The sequence below is a fragment of the Vicugna pacos genome, chromosome 11 (assembly GCF_048564905.1).
Source record: "Vicugna pacos chromosome 11, VicPac4, whole genome shotgun sequence".
Classification (NCBI taxonomy): domain Eukaryota; kingdom Metazoa; phylum Chordata; class Mammalia; order Artiodactyla; family Camelidae; genus Vicugna; species Vicugna pacos.
In genome coordinates, this window is record NC_132997.1 from 21,855,839 (window position 1) to 21,864,632 (window position 8,794).

Here is an 8,794-nt window from a genome sequence, read left to right on the forward strand (position 1 = left end):
ATAAAGACTGTTATGAGAGTCACAAAAGGATTCTACATAATACTCAAGGTACCAATCCAAGAAGATATAACAACTGTAAATATATATGTACCCAACAAATGAGCACCTCAATATATAAGGGAATTTTTAACAAACATAATAGGAGAAATCAACAATAACACAATAATTGTGAGGAACCTTAACACCTACTTACATCAATGGACATCCAGACAGAAAGCCAATAAGGAAATACAGACCCCAAATGACACATTAGACCAGATGGACTTAATTAATATCTAAGAGCATTCTAACTGAAAGCAACAGAATACACATTCTTCTTAAATGTACATGAAGTAAACTACAGAATCAATCACATATTGGATCACAAAGCAGCCTCAGTAAATTTAAGAAACTTGAAGTCATACCAAGCATCTTTTCTTACCACAGGCTATAAGGTCAGAAATCAACTACAAGAAAAGAAAAAAAAGACTGCAAAAACTGCAAATACGTGGAGGCTAAACAAAATGCCACTACACAATCAATGACTCACTGAAGAAATCAAAGAGAAAATTGGAAAATACTTTGAGATCAATGAAAATGAAAACTCAACAGTCCACAAGTTTTGAGATGCAGCAAAGGCAGCTCTAAGAGGCAAGATTATAGCAATACAAGTCTATCTCAGGAAACAAGAAAAATCTCAATTAAACAACCTAAACTTAAATGTAAAGCAGCTAGAGAAAAAGGAGCAAAGAAAACCCAAAGTTAGCAGAAGAAAAGAAATCATAAAATTCAGAGCAGAAATGAATGAAATAAAGAAAAAAAACAAACAGAAAAAAATCAGTGAAACTAAAAGTGGGTTCTTTGAAAAGATGAATAAAATTGATAAACCTTTAGTTAGACTCATCAAGAAAAAAGGGAGAGGGCCCAAATTAATAAAATAAAAAAGGAGAAATCACAATCAATATCACAGAAATACAAGGGCTCATAAGAGGCTACTATGATCAACTATATGCCAACAAAAAGGACAACCTAGAAGAAATGGACAATTTCTTAGAAAGGTACCATTTGCCAAGGCTGAATCAGAAAGAAATAGAAAATATAAGTAGACCAATTACCAGTACTGAATTAAGTCAGTAATTTTAAAGTATCCACAAGCAAACGTCCAGGACTAGTTGGCTTCACAAGGTGAATTCTACCATACATTTACTGAAGAGTTAACATCTATTTTTCTGAAACCATTTCAAAAAATTGAAGACGAAGGAACAATTCCAAATTCATTCTATGAGGCCACACTCACCCTGATACCAAAACAAGACAGATATCAAAAAACAAGAAAATCACAGGCCAATATAACTGACGAGTATTGATGCAAAAATCCTCAACAAAAAACTAGCAAATGGACTCCAACAATGCACTAAAAGGATCATACGCCATGATCAAGTGAGATTTATCCCTGGGATACAAAGATTTTTCAATGTGAATACACCACATTAACAAACTGAAGAGTAACAGCTATATGATCATCTCAATAGATGCAGGAAAAGCTTTTGATAAAAGTCAAATCCATTTATGATAAAAAAAAAACTATCCAGAAATGGGATGCAGATGAAACATACCTCAACATAATAAAGGCCATGTATGACAAACACACAGCTAACATCATACTTAATGATGAAAAGCTGAAAGCATTTCCTGTAACATCAGAAACAGGACAAGGATGCCACTCTCACCATTATATTCAATATAGTTTTGGAAGCCCTAGCCACAGCAATCAGAGCAGAAAAAGGGAATCCAAATCAGTAAAGAAGAAGTAAAAGTGTCATTGTTTGTGGATGACATGGTACTATACATGGACAACCCTAAAGAAGCAACCAGAAAACTACTAGAGCTTATCAATGAATCTGATAATGTTGCAGGATACAAAATTAATATACAGAAATCAGTGGCATTTCTATCCACTAATAAGCAAATAGCAGAAAAAGAAATTATTTAAGAGAACTCTGGAACAATATGAAGCTTACTAATATTCTCATTATAGGGGTACCAGAAAGAGAAGAGAGAGAGAAAGAACTTGAGATATTTTTTGAAGAGATACTAAACCCAAAGAGGAACACACCAAGGCACATAGTCAGCAAGCTGACAAAAATTAAGGATAAGGAGAAAGTATTAAAATTAACCAGAGAAAAGCAACAAATCACATACAAGGGAACACCCATAAGGCCATCAGCTGATTTTTTGGCCGAAACTCTACAGGCCAGGAGAGAGTGGCAAGATATAGTAAAGTGATGAAAGAGAAAAACCTACAACCAAGAATACTCTGCCCAGCAAGGCTCTCATTCAGATTTGATGGCAAATTCAAAAGCTTCACAGATAAGCAAAAGCTAAAAGAATTCAGCACCACCAAACCACCAAACCACCAAACAAGCTTTACCACAAATGTTAAAGAAACTTCTCTAGTAATCAAACTATAAGAAAAGAACAAAAAGAAGAAAGAGGGGGAAAAAAGACCTTCAAAAGATTACTTTGGCAGTTTAGAGTCTCTTATAGTTTCATATACATTTTGGAATTGTTGCTCGAGTTCTGTGAAAAATATTGTGAGTACTTTGACAGGGGTTGCATTGAATCTGTAGATTGGGGTAGTACAGCCATCTTGATAATGTTGATTCTTCCAATCCAGGAGCATAAGATATCTTGCCATTTCTTTGTATCATCTTCAATTTCCTTTGTCAATGTTTTATAATTTTCAAAGTATAGGCAACCTCCTTGGTTAAGTTTATTTCTAGGTACTTTTGATGCAATGGAAATGTTTATGCCAGTTATAAAATTCTGGTTTTTGAAGTGGAAAAAAAGTGAATGAAGGGCTGCAAATGGCGAAATACCCTTCTTTCTTATGGGTGAGTTTTATTCCATTACATATACATGCTGCATCTTCCTTATCCATTCATCTATTGATGTGCATTTATAACGCTTCCATACCTTGGTACTTATATCTGGCAATTATAAAAATAATGTTGCTGTCGATAGCAGGTGTATTTATCTTTTTCAATTAATTTTTATTTTGTTGTTGGCTTTCTTCCTTTGATAACAATGTAAGTTTAAATAGCTAAAGCTCTAAAACTTCTTAGAAACAATGAAAAATACATATATGTAAATTTTAAAACAATGTACAGTATATTGGGTATATGTATTTACATGCAATACATTGTATATGTGCAGTCAAATTGTAGCAATTCTACCTAATAATACTGAAAAATGGGAAAAAAGAAATTAAGGACATAATACCATTTACCATTCCATCAAAACATATAAAATACCTAGGACTAAACCAAACCAAGTAGACAAAGCACTTGTATTCTTAAAACTATAAGACACTGAGGAAAGAATTTGAAGACACATAAGTGATGGAAAGATATAGCATGTTCTTGGATTGGAAAAATCAATATTGTTAAAATGGCCATAATACCCAAAGCAATATACAGATTCAATGCAATCCCTATCAACTTATGAATGACATTTTTCACAAAGTTGAAGAAAAAAATTGTTATAAATTGTATGGAAACACAAAAATCCTCAAATAGCCAAAACAGTCTTAAAAGAGGAGAATGGAGCTGGATGAATCACCCTCCTTGGCTTCAGGCTATAATACAAAGCTACAGAAATCAAAACAGTATGTTACTGGCACAAAAACAGACACCTAGATCAATGAAACAGAATATAAAGTCCAGAAATAAACCCTTGCACTGACAGTCAATTAATCTATGACATAGGGGGCAACAATATACAATGGAGAAAAGACAGTCTCTTCAAAAGTGGTACTGGGAAAACTGGGCAGCTACCTGTAAAAGACTGAAATTAGAACATCTCTTCACCATGTGCAAAAATAAACTGAAAATGGATTACAGACCTGAATGTAACACCATATACTATAACATTTCTAGAGGAAAACATAGGCAGAATACTCTTTGACATAAATCACAGCAATATTTTTTATGACCAGCTCCTAGAGTAATGGAAATAAAAGCAAAAAATAAATAAATGAGATCTAATTAGACTTAAAATCTTTTGTACAGCTAAGGATACCATAAATAAAATGAAAAGACAACCTACAGAATGGAAGAAAATAAATTGCAAATGATGTGACTGACAAGGGACTAATTTCCAAAACATACAACCAACACATACAGCTTAATATAAAAAAATAAGCAATCCCATCAAAAAATGGACAGAGGACCTAAGAAATCATTTCTCCAAAGAAGACATCCAGATGGCCAACAGTCCCATGAAAAGATGTTCAATATCACTAATTGTTAGAGAAATGCAAATCAAAACTACGATGAGATATCACCTCACATCAGTCAGAATGACCACCTTTAAAAATTCCACCAGTGATAAATGCTGGAGAGGATGTGGAGAAAAAAGGAGCCCTCTTATACTGTTGGTGGGAATGTAAATTGGTGCAGCCATTATGGAGGACAGTATTGGGGGTAGTCCAAAAACTATAAATAGACTTGCCATATGATCAAGCAATCCCACTCACAGACATACATCTGGAGAAAAACATATGTTGAAAAGATGCAAGCACCCTCAGTGTTCACAGCAGCACTATTTAGAGTAGCCAACCCAAATACCCATTGACAGATGACTGGATAAAGAAGATGTGGTATGTATTTATATATATATATATATATATTTTTTTTTTTTGGCTGGGAAAGCCGCAGCAGCCCCAAGCGAGGAGCTGAGGGCCATATATATATATATATATATATATATATATATATATATACACACATATACATATATGTGTGTGTATATATATATGTATATGTATATATACATATATATATACACATACATACACACAATGGAATACTACTCAGCCATAATAAAGAATAAAATAACGCCATGTGTAGCAGCATGGCTGGACCTGGAGAACATCACCCTAAGTGAAGTATGCCAGAAACAGAAAGAAAAATGCCATATGATATCACTTATATGTGGAATATTAAAGGACCCAAATGAACTCATCTACAAAACAGAAACAGACTCACAGACATAGAGAACAAATTTATGGTTATCAGAGGATAAAGCTCTCGGGAAGGGATATATTGGGAATTCAAAATTTGCCCCTCTTGGGGAGTGATGGAAATGTTAGCTATCTTGACTGTGGTAGTGGTTTCATTGATGTTTGTCTCTACCAAAATTCATCAAATTGTACATCTGAAATATGTGTAGTTTCCTCTACAGGAATCATGGCACAATAAAGGTGTTAAAACAACTACAGATGTGTATCTTTCATGAATATAAATACAAAAACTTCAATAAAATATTAGCAAATTAAATCCAAGACTATATTAAGACTATTAAACCAGGGTTTATCTAAGAAATTCACAGACAGTTCAATTTTGAAAACCAGTAAACATAATGCACAATATTAGCAGACAAAAGAAAAGCCACATCATAACACCAATTGCTGCAGAACAAGGGTATGATAGAACTCGACATCCATTCATGATGAACATTTCTTAGTAATCTTCCTCAACCTGAAAAAAGAGTATTTTAAAATACTTTCACTTGACATATTTAATGGTGAAGGGCTGAGTATATTTTCATTGAGTTCAACAAATCAAGGATGTCTTCTCTCACCAACCTTATTCAATATCATACTATAAGGAGCCACCAGTATTAATAATGTTAGAAAGATAAATGAAAGGCACACAGATTGTAAATGGAAAAATAAAACTATGCCTATGAGCAGATGACATGATGTAATCATACAAAACCCGAGGAACCTACACTACTGAAAGCTTCCTAGAACTGATAAGTTCAACAAGCCACAGGGTACAAGTTCAACACACAAAAATCACTCATATTTCTACATACTAGCAACATGTATTTGGAAGCAGATTTTTTTTAAAATGCCATTTACATTATTTTAAATTATCAAATACCCAGGAATAAATACAACATAAAATGTGCAGGGTTTGTTTGTTGAAAATCACAAATTGATGATGACAGAAAAGAAGACCTAAATAAATACTGTGTCCATGGATTGGAAGAATCAATACTGTAAAGGTGTCAATTCTTAAAATTTAATTCAATTTGAATAAAAACCTCAGCAAGATTTATACTAGATATAGACTGATTCTACAATGCAAAACATTATAATGCAAAGGGTTAGAACACTTTAAACAATTTTGGAAAAGGAAAATAAAATTGGACATACTACTTGATTATAAGAATTACTAAAAAACCAGAGCAATAAAGACATCATGGTATTGGTAAAGATATAGACATACATCAATGGAACAGAATAGTGAGTCCAGAGATGGACTCATTCAAATATGGCCTATCGATTTTGTGAAAAGTTGCAAAAGCAGTTTAATGAAGAAAGGATAAACGTTCAACAAATGGAACTGAGGCAACTGAGTATCCATATGAAAAAGAAAAAAACCTTAAACCTAATTCAAATCAGTCAAAATGGATTATCGATCGAAATGTAAATGCAAAGCTATAAATCTTTTAGAGGAAAACCAAGGAGAAATTCTTAAATTCTTTGGGTTAGGCAGAGATCTTGGATATAAAATATTTATCGATTGACTCCAATTCCTCCTTGATTGAGAGTTGCTCCCTGGACATGGGGCATGGTGGGGTGGTGGTGTGTTAAATCATTCACAGACTTTTCCACTGGGATGAGCAAGTTCCTAGAATACCAGAGAAAGACTTTGGGTAGAGAAGGAAAGAGATACACATGCTTGAGGTGGGAAACATGTATGGGAAAGATCTGCCACAGCTGAGTGCAAACCCAGAATTGGGATGCGAATCTCCTACAGGAAAGAGGTAAAGGCAAAGTGGTAAGGGATGCAGCCGATCAGGTGGGCCTGTCATTGTCCAGCAGTATTTCCTTCTGTGACTCTAGCAGCTCTCAAAGCCAGAGTCATGGAGTCTATGATCTACTGAGGATGACTCTATACAAAAATACTGTCAGAACCTTTGGAATGCTCTTGCATCTGGGAGGTGAGGAGGGGTGTTGCTGAGATTACTCACTGGAGGGAAGACATCACACGCATGTTCTCCTCTCTCTGTTTTATTGTTGTCTACACTAAGTAAGAGTAGAGTAGACCTTCGAACAGTACCCAGTGACATTTAAAGCAGGCATAGGCTTTGATTGAGCAATCGCATCTGGGAGATGCTTCCTACAGAACGTAAGGCCCAGTACATAGGAATCTATGTGCAGAGATTTGTGTCCCAGGCACAGCGTCCACAGTAGTAAATTGTTGATCATGATGTGTATTTCCTGAGGCCATTGTGGGGATGAAAGCTAATATATAAGAAATTCATTTTGCCAATTAGTTATCAATATTAAAACACATGGCAATGTGGAAACACTAAGATTTCCAAAAGAGGACTTCAGATTGACTACTCTGATTCCTCACACGTCATCCTCTGCACTTGGTGTTTGTCACAGCCCAGCACTCAGCAGGAGGAGTAAGGGAAACAGCGGAGACAGATGTGACAGTCAAGGGGAGGGGCCTGTGCTTCCTCAGCCCAGAATGGAGTCACCCTGGAGGGCTTCCTCCTGGAACTCTGGCTCAGTAATTTTCTGATATTTCTCCTGTGTATTAATTACTCCCAGAAAGTCTGTGGTAAAAGCAAAAAGAAGGTTCTGGAACTTGGAGATGGAGACCGAGCCCTGGAAACATCCTCAGGGATCCTGGGCTTTGGCCATTACCCACCTGTCTCTACGGGCTTTTTATCTCATGGAAGCAGGTCTCTCAGTGACTGCTTCTAGGGAGCTTGAAGGATCAGGAACAAGTTTTCAGGAAACACTTCTGGCCATAGATTATTCTAGGAGCCTTTGTTAACTTCTCATAGTAGGTCAGAGATAGATGGGTTCCAAGGGAATTATGATAACTAAGAGGAAAATCTACAGGCTGAGTGAGGGTGTGCCAGGGGAAGTGGAGGCCCCAGTGGACTGTCCGCTCGGGGAACTATATGTCTTTGTGCTAACGATGCTCCAGGTTAGTGAGCAGGCTTTGGCAAGAGGCTGGTCTGCGGACTTAGAGTACACTCTGTTGATTAACTGGGGATCTTTTGAGTTTATAGGGCCTTCTTCCTCAACTCTCATATAACATTTATTCATATTGCTTCATCTCCCATCTCTCTCCACCACTTCTCTGGCTATTAGGATGACATGGCCCTTTGAAAAACTGAAAGACAGACAAAATGCTATGAAGTTAGTGAGATGAGATGAGATAAACTGAACTGAGCTGGAATTAATTTTATGAGACCCTGTGTCCATTCAGAGAGGCAGAGAGATGCAGTGGGTATGGAGTAGATCAAATGAGGACAACTTTCTATCACTTTTGCATTTGTATCACTGTGTTCTCTGGCTTTGCCTCTGAAGTCTGTCTCATGTGAAGTGGCTTGAAACCACAGAGGAGCCTAGCACATGTTTGTTCCCTTTACCTTTGAAATAAAGGCTATGATTTTAAAAGCTGATATACTGGGCTTTATCATCTGGCTAACATTTTCAAATAAAAGTATTATAATTTAACAGAACAGAAAAAACAGGTTTGAAATAAACTCTAAATATTTAATAAATTAACATGTAGTAAATATAGCTTTACAAACAAGTGTTGTTATTTAAAGTGTTTACAAAAATACCTACTCAGCTCACAATAGATTATAAAATAAATTCTACTTGAATTAAAAAGTTAAATATGTGCAATAAAATCCCAGAAAAGTATGATGCCAGCTCATCTTTTAATGGTAAATAACTTCAATACAAAAAAGAAGAAGAAGAAGGAAGTGAAGG